We start from the raw sequence: 22,258 nt of genomic DNA, 5'->3' as shown, positions 1-22,258 counted from the left end.
CAGCCTGTGAAGAGTATTCCCTCAAGGCAATGTGAACCAAAGAAAGGCTATGCTGAATCAAATTGTCATGCCAGGAACTGTAGCCCACAGAGGATCCATGTTTGAGCAAGGATTTTTCCCAAGAGTTTCAGCTGCTGGTGAGAACCTACACTGGAGCAGATGAAAAATATAAGGAGGAAGGAGCACCAGAGAGGAACTTTTAGGGACTAACCTTAAACCATATTCTCCATTTATTCTACCCCTCTAAGGAGAAGGTAGGTAAAAGAGTCTAGAGTGAAGGATTAAAGCTGAGCACAGAAAGAATGGGGTAATTAGAGATGTTCTCCTAATTTAGTCTTCACTATCCAAATCTAATTCAATGGAAAAAATTAAATTAACTTTGCCATGTTGAGTGTCTTTTTCCTGTGACACTAATTAATGAGTGATCTCCCATTCCATATCTTGACCTAAAAACTTTCTCTGAGGGGAGTGAGAAGATGACTTGGTGACCATCTGGCAGCCAGTAATGATCATGGTGTCATCAAATAATAAATTTATAGAATCAGAATGGTTTGGGTTGGAAGGGACCTTTAAACATCATCTAGTCCAACAACTCTCTCATTGGCAGGAACACCTTCTAGTATCTCAGGTTGCTCAAAGCAAGTCCAGTGTGACTTTGAATACTTTTAAATGCTGGGTCATCCACAACTACTCTAGACAGCCTATTCCACTGTCTTAGCACTCTTGCTATAAAAAAAAAAAAATTCTTATGTTCAAACGAAACTTAACCTCTTTTAGTTAAAAAACACTATTCGGTGTTTACATTACAGACCTTCACAGAAAGTCTCTGCATTTCTTAGACATTCCCTTTAAGAATTTAAAGTCTGAAAGGAAGTCTTTGCGGTTCTTCTCTTCCCCAGGATGAACTATCACAACTCTCTCAGCCTTTCTCTGCAAGAAAGATGTTGCAGCCCTCTGGTCATTTTCATAGTTCTCCTCTAGATCCTCTTTAACAGGTCCATGATTTTCCTGTACAGAGCCCCCAGAGCTGGATGCAGTATTTCCGGTGGTGTGTCTCAAGAGCAGAGTAGAGGGAGAGCACCTCCATCATGGCATCTCCTTCTCAGGAAGCTGCAGAGAAAAATGAGGTCATCCATCAGCCTCTTTCTATCCAAGCTAGACAAACTCAAAGTCCTTAGCTATGCCTCATAGGACGTTTGTTAGACTTGGTCTTGTTGAACTTCATGACGTTTACATGAACCTACTTCTCTAGCCTGTCAAGTTCCCTCTGCACGGCATCTCTTCCCTCAAACATACTAACTGTACCACTCTGTTGCTGTCTACAGACTTTTTGAATATGTACTTGGCCCCACTGCCTATGTATGTCACTGATGAAAATATTTAATAGCCTTGGTCTCAATATGGAGCCTTATGAGATACCACTCATGGCTAGAGTTCAGTCTGGGCATTGAGCAATTAATTGCAGGTCTTCTGAAATGGTCATCCAGGAAATTTTTCATTGATCTGGAATCAGATTTAGAGAGATAGAATGCCATGACCATTTTGAAAGTCATGTTTCTTGACATTTGTTTTGTGCATAAAATGTTCTTGACCTTTTCATCTATGTTTGAAAATCTAGACCTAAAGATTTTATAGTGCTTTCTGTGCACCGCTGGAGTCACTACTGAGATTGAAACACCCATACTTTGAGGGAAAATAAAATAAAATTACAGTTCTGTGCTTCTTATTTCTTCCAGTATAGAAATGTGATACTTTGGAGTTTACTGTAATACTAACAAGAGATTTGTGATGGGTTGACCTTGTCTGGTCTGTCACTACCCTTCTCAGCAGGATGCAGGGAATAAAATAAGATGGAAAAAAAATTGTGAGTTAAAATAAAGGCACTTCAATAAAGCAAAAGCAAACACCAAGTACAGAAGCAAAGGAAAGCAAAACATTTATTCTCTAGATTTATTCTCTGCTTCCCATAAGCAGGTGATGTCCGTCTGCTTCCCAGAAAATAGCACTTCAATACACATAGCAGTTTTTCTGGAAGATAAACAACACAACTAATGCTGCCCATTCCACACAGCAGCACACCACCACTTATATTTATTTTTCTGAGACAACATATGATATAGGATATCTCTATGGTCATTTTGGGTCTGCAGTCCTGTCTATGTCTCCTCCCAAAACTTGCTCACTCCTAGGGTACTGGTGAGGCGGGAAAGTTGGAGAAATGGCTTCATGCTGTGCCAACACTGCTTGGCAGTAGGCAAAACACTGGTATGCTACCAACACCTTACTAACTACCAATTCAAAGCACAGCACTATAAGGGATGTTATGGGGAAAATTAATGCCCCATAATTAAATCATCTCAGCCAGACCCAACACAAGATTTCAGCCAGGCATAGTAGAATTTGCCATTTCCTGATCTTGTGCAGAAAACTAAGATGCAAAATGGAATTATCAAGATTTTATGTGTTTTTTTCTTCCTCTTCATAAACAACTTTGAAAATGCCAGAGCTTTACCCCAAACCTTTTCCAAAGTTTGAGTGTTTTTCCAGCACCCCTCAAAATACATATTTTATCTATTTACTTTTTACCAGACATTCACAATTCATCTACCAGCTGAAGACTTAGAGATTACTTATTTCTTTTCACTTTGATTAGACTGCTGTATTTCAACTGTAGGAATATTTGGTATTGTGCTTCAACAATGTAGTTCAAGAGCAGATCTTACTTTTGACTTAGATGCACAAGATTTGTGTAAGATACATAAATTTAAAGTAAAATTTAACCCTGTTCATAATTTCTTCTTAACAGTAATTTGATGATTCATTCATTCACCTCTATTATACATTGGATAAGGAACTGGTTTATATTTGGTTGTTGTAATGCCGTTTGCTTGAGCAATTGAGAAATTATAATCAGGGAGAGAAAGAAAAAATGATTGACATGAATACATCTCATTATTCTGCTGAGAACTTGTTTTGACATATCAGTCAATGTAAATCATCAGTGTTACAGTATCATTGATTACAATTTGCTTCTCTTTGATCACATCAGAAATTCCTTGTCAAGATAACATATAACATGTATTTTCCAGAAGATGTTAACTGTTTTAATAGTGTGTCTCACCACCTCATACTGAAAACCATACAGACCACCTAGTTGTAATTTGGGTTATTAACAGAAGTGTGCTACAAAAAAGGGTAAATTTAGTTATCCTCTTGAAAGCTGTTTGCAAACTTAATCTGAAATCTGGAAATAAATTAATACCCAGAATAAACCAACATGCCTTTGGGCTATCTAAATGCTAGAAACCTGGAAGACCCAGCAAGGTTGCAGATGACACACACCTGAAGAATGGGATGCCATCCAAAGGGACCTGGACAAGCTCAAGAAGTGGGCTCTTTTGAACCCTTCGAGTATTCAAGGCAAGGTTGGATGGTGCTTTGAAGATACTCTTGCTCATTGCAGGGTGTTTGGACTAGATGATCGTTAAAGGCTCCTTCCTATCCAAACAATTCTGATTCTGTTATTCTGCAAAGATGACAAGTGTAGGTACAGTGTTGCACGCTCAAGGTCTTGGCCATGAAATATCTGCTAGGTCAGAGTGGAATAAAATGAATGAGAGTTTTGCATGGGCAAGAGTGAATCAACATCTAAGACAATCATGTAAATATTATCTTTCTGCCTTGCTCACAGTTTTCTAGAAAAGTGTTCATTCTTCATCAGCTTGAAATTATGGAATGCTTTCAGGGTTAAAGGAAAAAGAATTTTTCATTCCTAATTGTTTCTAGATTTGTTCTAAGAGCCAGAACACTTAAGTAAACATTAGTAGATCTATAGCAGGAACCAGAGCATCAGGCAACTTCCATGACCTATCATTTGTGTTCTCTGCCTTACCATGAACCAGGTACCACGGAAGTGTGATGCATGACCCCTCACAGAATATGTGTGGATGATTTAGAAATCTGTATGGGAATAGGATAATTAGAACTATGGATTTGAAAATCTATACAAGACTAAAGTGGAACTTGATCCTTATCATACTCCTGAAGCAATGGATCTTACAACTGAGATGCTGGATTTAAAGGAAAAGAGTCAATATTTGAAAGGAAGAAAGAAAATACATATTTTTGTGAACAATAATAGGCATTCATTCTATGTTTTCAACAACAGGTCCAGAGCTGTTCTACAGTCTAGACATCTCTTCTTCAAAAAAACTTCCAGTAGTTTGGAAACAGATCAGAAATACACTCGTACTTATTTTCTCTTATGGGCTAACTTTAGACAGTGAACAGGATTTTAATTGGGATTTCCCTCTTGCTATATATTGTAGTTTTCATTAACAACTCTGGACACACATTACTTAAAGTTGAAGGACATGTCATGGAGAATACATTTAAAAGGCCTTGAACTGTTTTTGTGCATATGATCTATTTGGAGAGAAAAAGGAAAAATAATTGTTTATTACTGTAGCATCTGCAGAGATGAAGGAAGAGTTCTAAAAATATTAATATTGAACTATATTTTTGCCATCAAACCCATTCTTTGGAATCTGGAGATGGGGAATTCGGTGAAATTTGTTATGTTTTATAGATCAGGCTATTATATTTTGAGGTTCTAAATAGAATGTGAATCATGGGAACATTTATCATAAGTGGAAGATTATTCTTCTACCTCAAATAAAATCAATACAATAATTGAATTTAGTTTTCTTATGACAAATGATATGGTGTCACCCTCCCCCAAATGGTAACCCACATCAACTCAAGGCTAACCAGGGCTGGTGTCAAGGCAGAGTGTTTTTCCAAACTTTGCTAAGTTTTGAAATAAAAAAAAAAATACTTTAAAAAATCTTGTGTTTTTTATGAGATACACACAAGGGTGCATCTAGAATGGGTTTGGAATTTTTTGGCTTTGTTTTGGGTTTTTTTGCGATATCTTACATATAAAAGAAACGCAAATTCAAAGCTATCAAAAATACAATTATTATTTCATTCATTTGAAATCTGAGATGTTATACTAGGAGATTTTGTGTAACACACTTTATCACATCTAATTTGTGGTATTTTCTTTTGAGCATATTCTGGTATAAGAAACAACTGTTTTGTAGTCTTGCTCTTATTCAATCTTAGACCAGTTGAATTGTCTCCTGCGCCATTCCATGTTTTCAGTGATATTACACCCAGATTATTGTTTTGGGAGAAAGGAAACACATCCTATACAAAGAGCAAATAATTAGACTAATTAAAAATTTACCAATCCATATGGTCTAATTATTGCAAAAATGTCTCACTAATTGATCTATTCTCATTTCAATACATAACTCTCAATTATTTTTGGATGTTATGCTCAACCTTCCACAAGTCCTTTAATAAGCTGAAGGGAGAAGGCATATTTTTAAGAAGGCAGCACTGACCTGTGGGCTTGTCTGGAATGATGCACATGATGTTGGGGTTGCTTTCTCCTCAGTCCCAGGTTTGTTTGGGGTTATCTGAATGTTTTCCAATATAACTTGTTTCTCTCCTCTTACTTTCCTGATAGTTCTTGAAAGATGTACAATATACTCCATCCCATCACTCCCCCAACCAACCATGCTAGAGTGAACTGGAATGTTTTGAAGAGGAGTTAGGACATGAAGATACCATTCACACAGAAAAAGTGAGACCAGCTGCAATTTTTCTCAATCTGGTTTATGACTCCTTAGATATTAGGATTTCAAAAATCTTTAAATACCTAGTAATGAAAATAAAGTGGATTTATTTCTTTCAATAAACAACATGACCAGTTCTTTAAAAGAAAAGTAGTAATCTTTAAGGAAATAGCATTAATGAAAAATTGGAAATCTTTCATATTACTTCTGAAAACACATTTAAGTCTGTAGAAGATAATGTTACCTGCTGGTTTATTGACTTAATTAAATGGTGCAGTTTTAATGGATGAACAGAAAACCTCTTGGCATTTCCTTGAATGTCATTTTTCTGATTTATTAAGAGGCAATTTGTGAATTACTATTAGGATTTTATTAAATTAATGTATTGCAAAGTTCCTATTTTCACTTCTACCAGTTTCTTTTCTCTTTCCTTTTTTATTTTATTTTATTTTATTTTACTTTACTTTTTTTCCATTGAACTTATGAGTAAAAACATGCTTTAAAAAGTGGGAGGTGGAAGCGTTGGGAAACACAAAACCCACTGGATCACCTAAATAATCTCCTAACATGAAGATTAATGACAGGAAATATCTTATGGCAACAAGAAAAAATTTATGTCTTTGGGATGCCATTCCCTTGTTCAAGTCTCACGAACACATTGGGTCTTGTACATGACAATCTCCATAAGCCAAAATGCAGAGGTGAGCAATGCACAGCTATTACCTTTTGGTCACTGTTCACATCAAAGAAAGGTTTGCTTCCTCTATGTCTTCTTTTTTAATCCCTTTTCTCACAACAAAATTATTCCAATATTTGTTGATACAGAGATGACAGGCTTCTATTCCTGTTTTGTCTATATATGCAAACCAAAGAGACCTATGAAAAGAGGAAATGGATGGACTGCTAACAACTGAAGAGTTACTCTAGTATGTAAAAAAAATATAAAGCCATTAATTCCTAGTTTGGTCATCTTATGAAATCCCACAGGCTAGTTTCTTCCCAAGTACCTTTACAATGGTACATTACTGTGCTGTGCCTAAAACAATCAGCAGTCCTAGTAACCCAGTCAACCAGGACAAGGGACAGTATAACACATCATAAAATCATGGAAATATGAGGAGAAAAATAAGAGTAATGTGCTTTGCATGGAGCTGAAACTCCTTTTTATTTAAAACAGGCTGTCCTATGTGAAAGTAGTTTTAATGCTTTTCTGCCCTGAAGTGTTTATGCCCTGGTTAAGCCTAGTGCTGTTTTCCACTTGAACTGAGACAGAAGAGCGGCCCATTTCATTTCTCCAGCTTTCTTGTAAGCCCTGTTTAGGTACTGAAAAGATGCTAGAAGGTCATCTAAATCTTTCTCAATGATAAATAGCTACACTTCTCTTAGCCTGCCTTCTCAGGAGGGGTATTCCAATCCTCTCGTATCTTCGTGGCCCTACTCAGTCCAACAGGTCCATGTCCTCCTTTTTTAAGGGACCCCAGACTTGGCGTCATTGTATTTCAGATGGGGTCTCATTACAGTAGAGTTGATTTATAGTCTCATTCTGTATATCAATGCAGAAGGGTTATTAGCTGGTTCTGTTTCTTTTAGATTTTACAATATGTGCCACAGAAGTGAGGTTGTTTGGTAAAAAGGAGCCTACTAAGACCCATCTAAAATCTGTACTAATATTAGCAACATTAGTAAATAGTTTTTTTGAAGCTGTATTTATTTAGGAATTTATCTGACTTTACAGTTAGGAGAATTCTCATAATGAATATTATTAAATATGTAGATTATTTTTATTCCTACTATACCCAAATTCTGAAATAAGATACATCAGGCCATCGAAATCTGGTGATACATTTAAATTTTGTGTTGAGATATTATATGAAAAGCTTGATGATTAGAGCTAAACCCTCAAAATTAAAAAGTATCTGTTCTATTACACTTTATATAATGGGACCAAGGCTCCAATCTATCAGAATTGCTTCTAGTAATTGTAACACACCTGATATTTAAGGACTTAAAATTATATCAGACTACTTTGTCACACAAAAAGAAAAGAAATCCAATTATCTTTAAAATGTCTTTGTTCCTCTGTACAGAATTATCTTTTACATTATTGTGTTATTCCCTTCCATTTGAAACCCCTCTGTTTAGGCATTAGATGTATTTCTGTTCTTTCTGGTCATTTTCTCTCTTGAAGCTTTGACAGCTTAGAGAAATTTCTTTCTGTAAGATCTAATCAAAAACATAATAATGAAGCTTAAGCTCCAAAAAATTATAGAGATGGAAAAGAGAGCAAGATCTTTAACTCATTTCTCCATCAGCTCACTACTAGGTTGTTCTTTTCCCTTGCAGAGCCTCAAAGAGTGCTTTTTCAAACCTAAATTTGACAGTCTTCCACCCGGCTTCTTTCTGGTTTTGTGAACAATAGCTATGGGATAACTTTTGTACTCCCTTCAAAAACTCAATTGCTTGCTAAATTGCTTTCTAGGCATCAAGTCAAAATTCTTTTAGATTTGAGTTATGTGCAGGAAAAAAGCTTTCCTGAAAGTCATATGAGTGATGCTAGAAACTTCATGCAAACAAAGCAAATACCAGAGAATGATGTATCCCTGAGGATTTTGTAGTCTCATTTAGTCTCATTTCTCCAAGTCAGGAGCAAGTCTTGCTACTTCTACAATAATAAATCACCACATTTATGGGTGTTCACTAACTCAGCAATGGAAATTAGTCCTTATTGCTATCCTAACAAAAATATTTCCTGTTTATGAGTTTGTATATGATGACTCATATTTACCAAAAGGACTATTCCAGATGCGAACCTCATTTACATAATGAATTAATACCTTGTTTGTGCATCTTGACCAAAGAATTACTAACCCTTGTCTTCTCATGCTTGCATAATGCAACAGCTCCTACCTAGCATTATTTAAAACAACCATACATAGTTTATTCTGTGCATGGAAATTGCAGGAAAAGTTTGTTGAATATAATTAGAAACTTTAAATTATATATAGGATTATTCACATTCGAGATTCTTAAATGTTTTGCTCTAGAGATAGATTTAAAGATGCTGGAAAGAATAAAATGAGAAATGTGAATGTAGGCTTCAAATCAGGCAAGAGTACCAGCCAATTAGAACTACCCAGTATGTATTATGACTGATGTATATTTAAATAAAAATCCCAAGTCAACTAATTTGTGGACAGATCTGAAAGAGCTGTATGAAAGTGTGGAAAATTCCTCAGTTCATAAACTTACAGGGTGTATCAGTGTTAAGTCCTGATCAGCCAGTGCATAGTGACCACAAGAACACAAATCTTTGAAAATACCTCAGCATAATTATCAGGAAACAATAGGAACAACCAGAGAGAAACATGTTAACCAAACCAATCTTAGATGTTATTCCTTGATCCCAATTTTGAATGTGTGAAGGTTGCATCAATTCCTTGCTAATCATCTGGGCTCTTCCAATAAACAAGACAGGAGGTTTGAAAAGATAATTAATTCTTACAATTTTTTGATATCTATTTTATTATTATATTAACCATCTTCTAGAGTTGCCATTTTCTTTCTGTTAACTACTGAGGCAGCATAAAATATTAGATTAGACTATGTAAGGCAATTCAGAGGGCCAAATTTATGGGAAATTAATTCTGCCTCTTGAGTATAAAATACCACAAAATACCTAGAAGTGAGGCTATAATGAACATGGGTTGGACAACATAAGGAGTTTATTGAACAACAATTATTTAGAAAGGCAAGGGGGAAAAAAAGGAAAAAAATAATCAACCTACCCAAAAAGAAACAACCAAACCACATTTTCCTGCACTGTCCCATCACCACTAGTAAATCCTAAAATATTTGATGACCTTTTTAGAATTTTTTCCTTCTTCTTTAACCAGTTGTACTGATTAAAAAATTGAAGCATCTAAGCTTCAAATCACAAAAGCATAGAATATTTCTGAATTGAAAAGACTTGTGAATGTCTGATTTCTGCTTGGATTAAAGTCAGCTCAGAGATCAGACCACGCTGCTCTGATCTTTTAGGTCCTGAAAACATTGAAGGACAGACATTTCTGGGCAACATGTGGCATCTGCCTGGCTCTCTGAAGAGTCACTGGGGTAAAAATATATAGATATCAGTTCAGTCAATCACCATAATTATAAATCAAGGTCTGCTCTTTTCCAAGGGGAAAGTGGAAAGAAAAAAAGTAATTTGAAGAAAATGTCATTTTAAAACAGAAAAAAAAAAATTAGATGTAGACATATAAAAAGCTGCTTCTGGGACATGTAAGAACTGACTGATTTTGTACCAAGGAAGATAAAAGTTGTTAAGCAAAAATGTGATTCAGTGGGAGAATATAGGAAAAAAACATGAAAAAGTTTTTTTGGCTTTTTTTTCTTTCTATTCAGGATGTAATTATATTTTTCCCTATGTATTGCTTATTCAGTTTTCAATTTATAAGAAAAGAGTAAATAACAGAGGCACATTACATATATATCCAAAATAAGTAACAGGCTAAAATAGATTAATTATGAGGAGATATGGGTGGAGAATAATTTTGCATACCTAAAAATTAATCGTATAATAGAGCCAGCATATAGAATATAGCAGATAAAAATTCACCTGAATGTCAACAATCACATATTTTAATGCATATGGTATTTCTCTGAGAAATTCCTATCTTGATTAATGCTATATTTCAAATTTAAAAAGAAATGAAAAGACATCACAGCTAAAGTCCAATAAAGCCATAATTATCATAAATTGAGCATATTTCACTGTTAAAAATGTAAACCATATTTCTTTGACCCCATTGTAAAGATTTCTTTTAAATAGACTTCCCTCTCTTTCAAGTTCAGGTATTGAATTTCCCACAGTTCCTACTGCCTACAAACAAGCAACTGCATTTCTCTGAACTCACACGTCATGGCTATTTAATTTATAGTGTTTAAATAATTCCCTCAATTCTCAATTTGTAATGAAAACAATGAGGACATAAAAATTAATAAAAAACCCACCATGAATCTACCAGAGCTCATTTTTCCTATTAATTAGATATAACTAATGATGGCATAACTAATGCTTGATGTAGAATAAAGTTTACCATTTTAAATTCATTATAATTCTTACAACTTTAATTGAAAACTGTGGAAATGAAGTGGAAAATGTATACAGAATGATTAATGAAAACAGTATATTTATTAGATATATATTATATTTAATGGAATATTTATGGAATATTTAACTGCTTCACACTCATCTCCCTCACAGTATGTCATTGCCAGTTTGGAAGATAAGCAGAGAATAGTCAATATTAATGGCATTCAATCATATATATCATGCTGTAATTTTATTTCCAGTCATAAAGAAAGGGTAGAAGTTCCAAAAAGTGCTTTTTGATCAGGACCACATTGGAATTCTGCCATTTTAAGATGATTCTTCTGCAAAGGGTTCTTGTCATAGTACCAATGATTATAAGAATAATTAAGAGTTTTGAGTTTGTAATAATGCCAAGAGTAAGGTAGCCTGATACTAGGCAGCAGTAGAACAATAGCTCTATTTAACTTCCATGACCAAGGCTGGAAATAAAAGTAACTAAAGTTATGAACAGAAATCCCTACATAGCACATTTTTAATTTTATGTATTGATTCTGAAAAAACAGATTTTGCATGGGGATACACTAGCTATTTAGTTTCAGTAACATTAATAATGCTAACAAAACTGTATCATCAGTCATAGCAAACGTCTGAAGAGTTTTAGCTGTAAGGATAACCAAATATGTGAGAAGATGGATCAACATCATTGAAATCACTGAGAACTGTAAGAGAGTACTGCCCATATAAATAGTTTCACTCCTATTTTGTCAATATTTGCCCTCTACAAAGACCAAAAAAAATTCATTAACTGTCTCAAATAATTTGTCAAATATATTAACTCAATGCCCTTCCCTTGAGCTACAAACCTTTTCAATTTGTTTTGCAACTTCTGTGGCAAGGGGAAGTAAGAGAATGGTTTGTTGGGCACCTGACAACCAAGCAAGATCAACACACAATACTGTCTCCTTTAACCTATCCATTAATTTGTGAAGCTGAAGAATCAGTCCTTCACTCTGGGTTGCAGAAGTCATGTTCTGGACGCTTCTTTGATTGGGACTATAATGTAAGTGATTGGCAACTCATGCTCTATCTGTGTTTCTAACTGACTTCTGTGCTGATAGTCAGTTAATCTTGGTTGGAAAAGACCTTATACATGGTGTCCTTCAGGAGATTTAAAAATGTGAGTATGTAATTTCCAGGTCTGAAATTACTTTGGGGTAGATATAGATACTCAAGTAGGTATCCCTTCAAAGGTAATTGTTTTAATAAGAGTTCTAGTCATATAATTTAAAGTAATGGAGGAATATCAAAGTCTTAATCATCTAAGAAGTTAAGAAAAATATTTTCTAAATTATTTTATTGGAGTATATCTATATTCACATATTTTGGACTGCACTTGTTTAAATGTTTGATTTAACCTGGTGTCTTGGGTCTGGCTGGAGTGGAGTTCCTTTTCTCACAGCAGCTCCCGCAGTGCTGTTCCTTGCACTGAAAGCTGGAGAGGCACTGATGAACACATCAGTGCTTTGGCTGCTGCTGAAACAGCATCAGGGCTGTCCTACAACATTGTCCCCCCCAGCAGCAGGCTGGAGATGGGCAAAACCCTTGGAGGGGACACAGCTGGGACAGCTGATCCAAATTAACCAAAGGGGTATTAAGTAAAGGGATACTGGTCAGCAGCAAAAGCTAAGAAAAAGGAGCGGGGAAACATCATTATGGTGTTTGTCTTCCAGAGCAACCGCTGTGTGAAGTCCTGCCTCCAGGAAGTGGCCAAATATTACCTGCTAATAAGAATTAGAGTATACAATCTTCTACTTTTCTTTGCTTCTTTGTGCAGCCTTTTCTTTCACTTTTTTTTCTTTTTTTCTTCTCTCCCATCTTACTGTGGAAGGAAATGAGAGAGAGGCTTGGTGGTCAGCAAGCATTCAATCAAGGTCAACCCACCACACGTGGCTTTTACACACTAGTCATTTCAATTTTGATTTTATTTTTGGGGTTTGTTGTAGGGATGGTGTTTTTTTCATTTATATGGCTAAATTTTTGAAAACTCTTAGATACCAGATAAAGCTGTGACTGGAACAGTGTTTTTGATACTAGAAGACCTTGGTATCATCGCCTTAATAATTTTCAAAACCTATATCATTAGTACTTATTCTTTTTTCATAAATATTCTATTTCAATAGTGAAAATTATATTCCCTCACTACCATGAACCTCATATATCTGACAATGCCTTTTTGTAAACTAGGACTATAATATCTTTGTTGTTTGATTAGTCACTTGCTACTGCAGTGCTACTACATTTTCAAGCGATGATAGATTAGCATGCAATGACCCTTTTGGAAAGGATCTTTGTTTGAAAAAGGCAATAGCATTTAACTATATTTTGGTTAATAAAATTAGCAACTGAACCAGTGAAAATGTCAATTGTGAAAAGGAGCACATAAAAGGTGTTTGTAGCAGTCACAGTATTAGCTGAGACTCAGATAAAAAGCATGGAATTAATTTCTTTATGAATTTGTGTTAAGTATCTGTGTTACTTCCCCAGGAAGCTTATCCAGTTATTACTGTAAAAAAAATCTACCAACTTTCTTCTTCCCAGGAAAAAAATGTGTATGCAGTAAGCTTTAATTAAGTTGCTAAGATTTTATGAAATATTTTTTTCTTTCTTTGTAATTCTCCTTATACACTACACAAACCCTAGCAGAAAACAAGTGTTTATAAAGATGAATCCCCTGTGGAGTGTCACAGCTGTCACACTCACAGGCTTCCTTCCTTTAATGAGACCATAAACTCTTTTCTGCTGCAGAATGACTTGCTTACATAAAATGTAGTCTATTTTCTGAATGAGAATTTTGTAAAGGTTGTCAGTTCATCAGACAGACATTAAAGTTTCTTACAGGGGCTTAATGGGGGTTTAGGTATGATGCTTACATTAGATTTGAAATTTATTTTTCTTGCTAATACAAACAATTTTTCTTCATTACAAGAAAAATTATTTCACTCTATTGATTTAGGGGCTCATCTCAGAAGGTTTGAAATGTCCATTGTACAATTCAAAATGCCATAATTTTAAGAATTTTCATAATCCAACTATTTTCTGGATTGCAGTTAGAAGTATACAGAAAGTATTTATCTTTAGAATGTTAACAGTGACTACTCATTAACTAACCTGTAAGTTTCATGACTTACACTGTTTTATGTTTCTCCTTAATAATTATAAATATGAATTAAAAACCCAACCAAGGGGAAAAAAACAACAACCACCATTCCAGTAGTGAGGACCAAGAATGTGGTTTGTCTGTGAATGAAGGCTAAATTTATTCCAGAACACTTTATGTGACATAAAACAGATTAAGTAATTTTTCAGTGTGGATGGATATCCTATTAAAAAGCATGATAAGCAAAGAGTTGGTATATATCTGATGAATTCTTTCCATTGTAGATGTCTCTTGGACAGGAGATGAAGTTCATTTCATCTAACTCTGACTGTAATATCTATGGCTGCATCTGACACAGTCATCTAGAATGCTATTATGTTCTGTGGAGAGCGATAAGTGTTTCTCCTGCACAATTCATTTTTTCTTGCAGGAAAAGAAAACAAGTGAACCATTCATCTCAAAATTCCTGTTTGTCTCCATCTCCTATGAATAGACACTACAGCACACATGCTTCTGCTATAGGTGCTGGAAGCTCAGTGGATGATTTTTGCATGCAGTTGCTTTCTTTATATTGTGTAGGATTTCAGTTGTTTTACATTGTATAGAATTCCACAATTTATGGATTTCAGTGTGGAAAATTCAAAATAATGTGCATCATGAAAATATTTTAAGTGTCTTAACAAGAATGATTACAAATTATATTTTAGTGCACAATAAAAATACACCAAAGTTACTTCTTTGAAAAGTAGCTATATGATTCTTAGCTATATGATTTTTTTTAAGCCAAAAAACCAACAGAACTGAATAAATTATTGCATAAATTCATGACACCATGGTCACTTTTTCCAGTTCTGATATGTAGTATGTATAAATCATATTAGAACTTTAAAAAATAAAACCCACCAACAACTGACCATTCTTTCAGGAATGATGATGAATATTGAAATTTCTTAATGTGTGAAAAAGACTGAATATATTGCTTTGCTTCTCACTGTCAGAAAAAGTCATTGCTGAGTGAAGAATTATGAATTAAACTAGTATCAGCATAAGGAAGGCATATTTGGAATAGTCATTAAACTTGTGTTTGCTTTCTTTTTGCTATTTATTTTATTTTTATGGCAGAGCAATGAAATTTCCAGGCAGAAATTTCTAGAAAATTTCTATTTGAGTTAACCTTCTTTCCAACCCATATCATAAATTTCTTTGTCTCAGAATGTCATATAGACCAATACTAAGAAAGGAAACCTAAAACATGATGGATGCATCAGCTGTTTCAATGATCTGGATACAAACTTCTCTTGAATTGCTAGTAGAGATTTCCAAGAAACTAAGAAGATATACTAGGCAAGAACTGTTGTGTAACTTGTTTTACAATTTTCTTAATGCTTCCACTACTAGCAACTGTCATGAGCAGAAGAATAAAATATAAGGACAGTCTTTCTAATTTAATACTGTACTCATTATCTTATAAAAAAAAAATTAAACACAAAATTGCAAGTGAACTCTTACTGTGAAGTGTAGAGGTGCAAGTCAGTGAAGTACAAATTTCTCTATTTCAAGAATCTCCATCCAGATCTTAAGTGTTATTTCCTGAAAAAAAATTCCAAATGTTCTATAGAATCTATTATTTAGCATCTAGTAAATTCAGAATCGACAACATTTTGTTGACTTCTGTCTTATACGTGTGAAAACTGTTCTTTGCTATATAAAGACAAAACTTGATAAGGAGAAAACTCATTTGTCCTAGAGTTACAATTGTGATGTAGCTGAAATAGGGATGTGTGTATTTTTATAGCCAGGGCATTTAGTCACCAATTCCCTGAGTGATCCAAAAATTCCCTGGCTATTTTCTGCCTAGATGAGAAAACAGACAGGCTTAAGAACTGCTTATTAACTGAAATCCTAACAGACTTCACAATAAACTGTTTGACTAGTAATTGCATGAAGTCTCCAGGTGGATCTTTGAACATTCCCCATGTACCTTCCTTCCTGCTGTGCATGGATCAACAGATAATTATTACTGCTTAACTGTGTTCTTTAATATATTAGAAAATCTGCAGAAAATTTGGTCATCCAGGAGACTTCCACAGTAATTTCTGCTGTACAATTGGCCAAATTATACAAATGTAATTTTGTTTTAAATATGCAATAGAAGGGTGTTCTTAAAGATACAGGATTGTCATGTAAGTCAGCTTTTTTTATGCAGTTAAGACAGATTATGTTTTGTACATATCCTAGGACAGCAAAAAGTCATGCATACAATCATAATTGGACAGATTTTGTGGGTTTTCACCATCTACTCAGTTTCTGACTGATGCTGATTTACATTTGAAATATTGTTATTAGGAGTTTTTTCTTCTGTGTGTTATGGTTGGCTGGGAAAGTCAAAGCTGCATGAACTTGCATCCCTCCTGGAAACCTCTAGTGCTCATTTGAATTTTGTGTTCCTTGTGATCCTATTATCTAGTTATAGCCTTGCAATGAAGATCTTCTGCTTCCCCTTCTATTTTGTGTTCTTCTTTGCTTCTCCCTCTTGTTTCATAATCTTCTTTTTTCCCTCTGTTCTTCTAATCATTTATTCTAACTGAAGATTTTATAATAAGTTTCATAGGAAAGAAGGAATTGCAGTTGTTCTCTTCAGGACAAAGACAAACCTTCTCCTGGCTTTACCTTATTTTGATTTAGTTTTCAATTGTACTGCACAAACACAGTCAATCATTTGTTAGAGGATATAACTTTGCTACTTAATAGACAATACTGCATTTAATTGAGACAATTCTTTTCTCTTAGATAGTTTACCATGCAATAAGGTTAAAAAAAAAATTGTCAACCACAGAATCTAGGATCAGCATTTTCAGTTGGAAATAGAAACATTTTCCCTGTCTGGAATTTCAGTTTGGTTTAGGAAGAAAAAATCAACTGTTTATTTCAACATCAGAATGATGTGTTCTGTTTCCTTTGTGTTAAAATTTCTCTGTCTCTGAAAATGTCTCATTCTTCTCAAAGAATGCCAGAACTACAGTTTTTACCCAAATAACCTTTTCCTTACACCTTCAGGGCCATAGACATTAAAGTAGAGAAGCTATTGAGGGTTTCATACTTAATCAGAACACTTTCTTCTCACTGAGATTATCAGCTTCAATCTCCAGAAAGAAAGAGAATTCATCACCTGTTTAACAGATGAAGGAAATAACAAGAAATATAAAGTCAGTTAGGTATTTCCGAAAAGGTACCTTTCCACCCATTCTCTTTCTCTGGGAAGGCAAAAAGGAAAGACTGATAAGCAGACAAGTGAAGCATGCATCATAAAATCTTGTTGAGATTGACCCAAATATCTTTAATGGATGCAAATTTGGTTCTTCAGATTACAGCCAGAGCCTAGGTTATTTTATGGCTGTGGAGCTTGAAGAGGAAGTATATGAAATATACTTTCAGTATTTGAAAACTGCATCCTTTTACCCCATTTACTTACAATTATGTTCAGCTCTAAGCGTTATTGCTCTGCTGTTGCATGAAGTTGTATATAAGAACAAGCATAAAGTCATGCTGTACTTTGCTTTATAATGGAATGAACATCCAATAAATGCATAAGGACACTGCAGATGAGTAAAGCTCTGAAGATTATGCTTAGGTGCTTGAAGACGTGTTAGCTGCATTAGAATAACTGTATGTAAGAAGAGAACCTTAGACCTAATTTTACTATTTCTTGGAAGTGAAGTTCTTGGTCATTGCAAGTTTATTATTATTCATACCATTCTTATTCTTTATATTGTTAAGGAGGAGATAACCACAGTGTATTAAATATTGCTTGAGCGTTAGCTAACCAAAGTTCATGACCTACAATGTAATAATTTAAATTGTAAGTGCAATGGATTTGTCTCTGTCCTAAATATTGTGCCTTCTTTCTTTTTTTTTTCTTTTTTTGTTCTTTTTTTCTTGCAGTTTCTCAAGAACCAAATAGAATTTTGGATAATGTCCTTTTTATTAATTATTTAAGCTATCCCTTAAGCTATAAGGGTTATATAAACTCTTATAATCTGTAATAAAAATATATACTAATATCAGTTCACAGTGGAGGAAGTTAACTGAACCATATTTGACCCCTTCTCTATGGAAATTCATTCACTTACATTACTTCAACGTCTCAGCTACCACACCTTCCCTCAGATTTCTTTTTTCACTCTAAACCTATAAACCTTACTGCTTACTGTTAATGTGTTTCCCAGCACAAATATTCCCATGGAATCCTGATTTATTCCTGTGAATTCCCCACTTGCAACCAGCAGTGTCCTCAATGGATGGATGCTGTTTCCCTTTGCACAAATCTCTTTTTCTACACAGACATGAAAAAACATGCTGTCCTTTGCTACTCTGAGAGGGGTTATCTGCTGATGTGACTACAACAGGTCAGGTGTGCCCTTATTCGGTAAGGTACCAGAATGAGGTAATCCTCTGGCAACTAATGACCCAAAATACATATTCTCTGAAATTTGTAGTTTCATTTAGGTAAATCTGTTACATGTGTTAGTCACTGCAGCACCTGTTTGGTAGTTAATTTTCTTCTCTGTCAAGCAAGATAGGAAATGTGGGAAGTATATCTTCAGGTTAGAATCAAAACCCAGCCTGTCAAGACAGCTGTAACTGTAAATGCAGTCTACCTTAAAGATAATTTAGTAGCTAAATAGCAATAAGTGCCTTGAAAATAACATCTAGCTGACAATGGCACATGAGCTTGAAAAGTATCCCATCAAACTGTGAGGAAGTTGTGAAGAAATTTAGGTAGAATTCAGAGCCCAAGAGACCTAAATTCATTCCTCCACAAACACAGGCAAATCAAACAATAACTTCTGCAGTAGGACCTCAGCTCCACTCCTCTAGGACTGAAAAGAAAAAAAACTCATCCTGTATGCCCAGAAACTGTCAGCAAATGTACCAGAGCCATGTCATTGCCAAAGGTTGGAGAGAACGCATTCATTTTTGCTGCTCATCCAAAACACAACAGGCAGCACCAGAATTTGACCTACATCATGAACTTGATTCAGGACTGCAGTGGTAGCTCAGGTAACAAAAGTTGCTGAGGTTTATAGCTGACTCTGAGGTCCCTAAAACTATTCAAGGTCAGGTTGGATGCGGCTCTCAGCAACCCGATCTAGTAGAAAATGTCCCTGTTCGTGGCAGGGTGGTTGTACTAGATATCCAAATACAAGAAAACTTTATTCTGGTGGTGACTTGAAGGAATGTGCGTAAGATAAGTATTACTCTTAAAAAAGGTCTCAGAGAGGAGCTAAGTTCTTAAAATGTATTGATTTTTACATTGAAATTAGCATGTAAGTTAGAACAACTTCTCCCTTGCCAAAAAAAAAAAAAAAATACACCGAAACTGAAAAAACCCTAAAGCATATTGTAATGCTCATTGTTAATTAATTTGACACAAGTTAGTTACATTTTTTATAAGACTGTTATTCTGTTATACAATGCAACTGTCAAGGACCAATCTGACCCTGAAAATACAATGAACTCTCAATAGTTCAAACCTGCCCTGCAAAGTGGTGCTTTTCTGTGTCCACTTAAAACTCAGCTTCTCTTGTGCTAATTAGAGGGTTGGAGGGTTAACAAGACTGTGTTTTTCCTATAGTGCACCTACGTGCTCAGAAGACTTGCAAAACATTTTAATTTAAATCCAGGATTTTTTTCCCTCAGATTTCCTCTAACAGCTACAACTGTTTTTAGGTATTATACTGAAGACTGTTATTTCTGAGAACATTTCAGTCTTTTAGTAACATGTATACAGCTGTAATCTACACATTGACACTGGTTACAAAAACACACTATGAAAAATGAAGCATTGCTGAAAGGAAATAAAAATGGCTGTGCCATTTTGTTTGTTCTTTAATCTTTTGAGTCTGGAGATGAAGAGCGTTTCTTATGACTACATGTTACAAAAGAAAATAAAGAAAAAAAATCTAGCTTCTGAAAAAATCCTGTAAAAATAGGAAAATTAATTCAAAATATATAATTAGTATATTTTGGAAACACTGTATAGATTTTTCTAGAGAGGATATAATTTTAGTGAAAGACTCATGAAACCTAGAAAAAGAGTTTTCAGAGTACATACTATGTGACAGGAATAATTGCTTTGCAAAGTCATCTTTTCACAGATTTCAACACTCTTCATTTTAGTGTTCCCTTAAAACATGACGAGTAGGTACCTCTACAACTTCAAGTATATATCAAAGGGTACTGGAAAAAAGTATAATTTCGCCTTCACTTGGGACTTGGTGAAATATGACACAGGTGGCGGGTGAGAATAAAAAAATATCTACTAGGATGTCTTCACTTTCCTCAAGAGCTGTTAAAGCTCTATTGGAACAGTTACTAGCTGTTGGATCTTATTAGATCTTATAAGTGAAGATTCAGAAATACTTTGGTTTCTTATAAATTCTGTACTGTTGACCACAGCAGGTGTTCTGCAACTCTTTTTAGCTACCTGTAAGGATATAGTTTAAACATATGATAATACTTTCCTCACAGTCTTCTCTGTAAAGACAAGACTGTATTAATAATGACAGCAATGTCATACAAAGGAATTTTATATGACCAAAAGTTGTGATGTTAGTGATGTTTCAGTGAAGGTTTCTCTTGAGTTTCTGGAGTTGAAAGACTTCACTGTATGCACACACTAAAATTGCCTATGCCTCAGCAGACTATTACTGACTGTAGTATGACAATGTCGCATCCTGAGGTTTTGGAGAGGAAATCACACTAGAGACAGCAAAGAAAATATTATTTCTACTTTGTTCATGGTGCTGAAGCAAAGACTGTTGTTACAGAAAGTGAAAATATATGAACACAGAGAAAGTACACTTGGGACTGAGACAATTCAGTGTGGCATGGCAAAAAAATGTTCCCATTGCTATTCTGGTAGTAATTACACAAATTTTTATATTCTTTTTACTCTGAAGCACTGAATCATGGGTCTTCTATGGTCACACACTATGAATCATCAAGATTTTCTCATCTACAGAAAGAAAGAGTAATGTCTAAAGGCATCCAGGTGTCTAAACCAAGTGGAAATATTGATATGCCAAAGATGCTGTACTTTCTTCATTGGCTGTAGAAGTATGTAGCTAAATATACAAATTTATGTAAATTTAGATAAAGCATTTTAGAGATATGTTAATTTAAAGACATCAATGAAGTGAAAGTAAAGCAACAGCTATCTATAAAATAATGTGTATATATGTAACCTATCTCTGTGGAAGCATTAGAATTTTTTCTCTAAGAATATTTTTTTCTGTGCAAAATTAATTTTAGATTTATAGAATTCTTTATCATGAAATACAATAGCCTAAATTAATTCCTTTTCTTGTATTATTTTGTGGAAAATCTGTTTGTTTGTTGGTTTGGGGTTTTTTTTTTATGTTCATAGCTTACTAGTGTTTTTGGCTCATCAGCCAGGGAGGCTTTTTCATGTATTTCAAAACCCTCACAGTAAAAACCTTGCCAAACATTCTCTTCACTATGGTCACTGCTGTTGATGCGCCACGGCACCCAGCCAGTACAAGTCCCAATTATTTTTCTTCCCCAGGCAATCAACATTTTCACTACCCTCCCTACTCTTTTCCAATTCATATAGTGAGCCATGCAAACCAATCAAAAGTGAAGTGAAGGAAATGCTCACCAATTGCAGGCATTTGTCCAGGCAGTTGATAGCAGAGGCAGTGCCTGGACACAGCCAAGTAACACTACACAAAATCAATATACTCACTTTTAACTCACAGCCTTCCTCTCATAAGAAACAAAAGCTGAGCCTCTTGCTGAGTTAAAGATTTGGGTGCAGGATGGTCAGAGACAGGGAAATGGAAAATGATTGAGCGTAGGATCAAGAGGAATGGAAGGAAGGAAGGAAGGAAGGAAGGAAGGAAGGAAGGAAGGAAGGAAGGAAGGAAGGAAGGAAGGAAGGAAGGAAGGAAGGAAGGAAGGAAGGAAGGAAGGAAGGAAGGAAGGAAGGAAGGAAGGAAGGAAGGAAGGAAGGAAGGAAGGAAGGGAGGAAGGGAGGAAGGGAGGAAGGGAGGAAGGGAGGAAGGGAGGAAGGGAGGAAGGGAGGAAGGGAGGAAGGGAGGAAGGGAGGAAGGGAGGAAGGGAGGAAGGGAGGAAGGGAGGAAGGGAGGAAGGGAGGAAGGGAGGAAGGGAGGAAGGGAGGAAGGGAGGAAGGGAGGAAGGGAGGAAGGGAGGAAGGGAGGAAGGAAGGAAGGAAGGAAGGAAGGAAGGAAGGAAGGAAGGAAGGAAGGAAGGAAGGAAGGAAGGAAGGAAGGAAGGAAGGAAGGAAGTTTGGTTTTGACTAAAAAAGCCCTAATTTGG

General features: G+C 35.2%; 1 long non-coding RNA gene across 1 annotated transcript; it reads right to left on the bottom strand.

Moving 5' to 3' along the window:
* Positions 1 to 12,463: 12,463 nt before the first annotated feature.
* Positions 12,464 to 22,034, bottom strand: LOC135295354 (uncharacterized). The gene is made up of 3 exons (XR_010357417.1): positions 21,666 to 22,034; positions 15,407 to 15,487; positions 12,464 to 12,619 (listed from the first exon to the last, which is right to left on the bottom strand). It is a non-coding gene; the product is annotated as an uncharacterized LOC135295354 (long non-coding RNA).
* Positions 22,035 to 22,258: the final 224 nt, after the last annotated feature.

The sequence above is a fragment of the Passer domesticus genome, chromosome 2, assembly GCF_036417665.1.
Source record: "Passer domesticus isolate bPasDom1 chromosome 2, bPasDom1.hap1, whole genome shotgun sequence".
In the NCBI taxonomy this organism is placed as follows: Eukaryota; Metazoa; Chordata; class Aves; order Passeriformes; family Passeridae; genus Passer; species Passer domesticus.
This window is presented reverse-complemented; position numbering and strand designations above follow the sequence as displayed.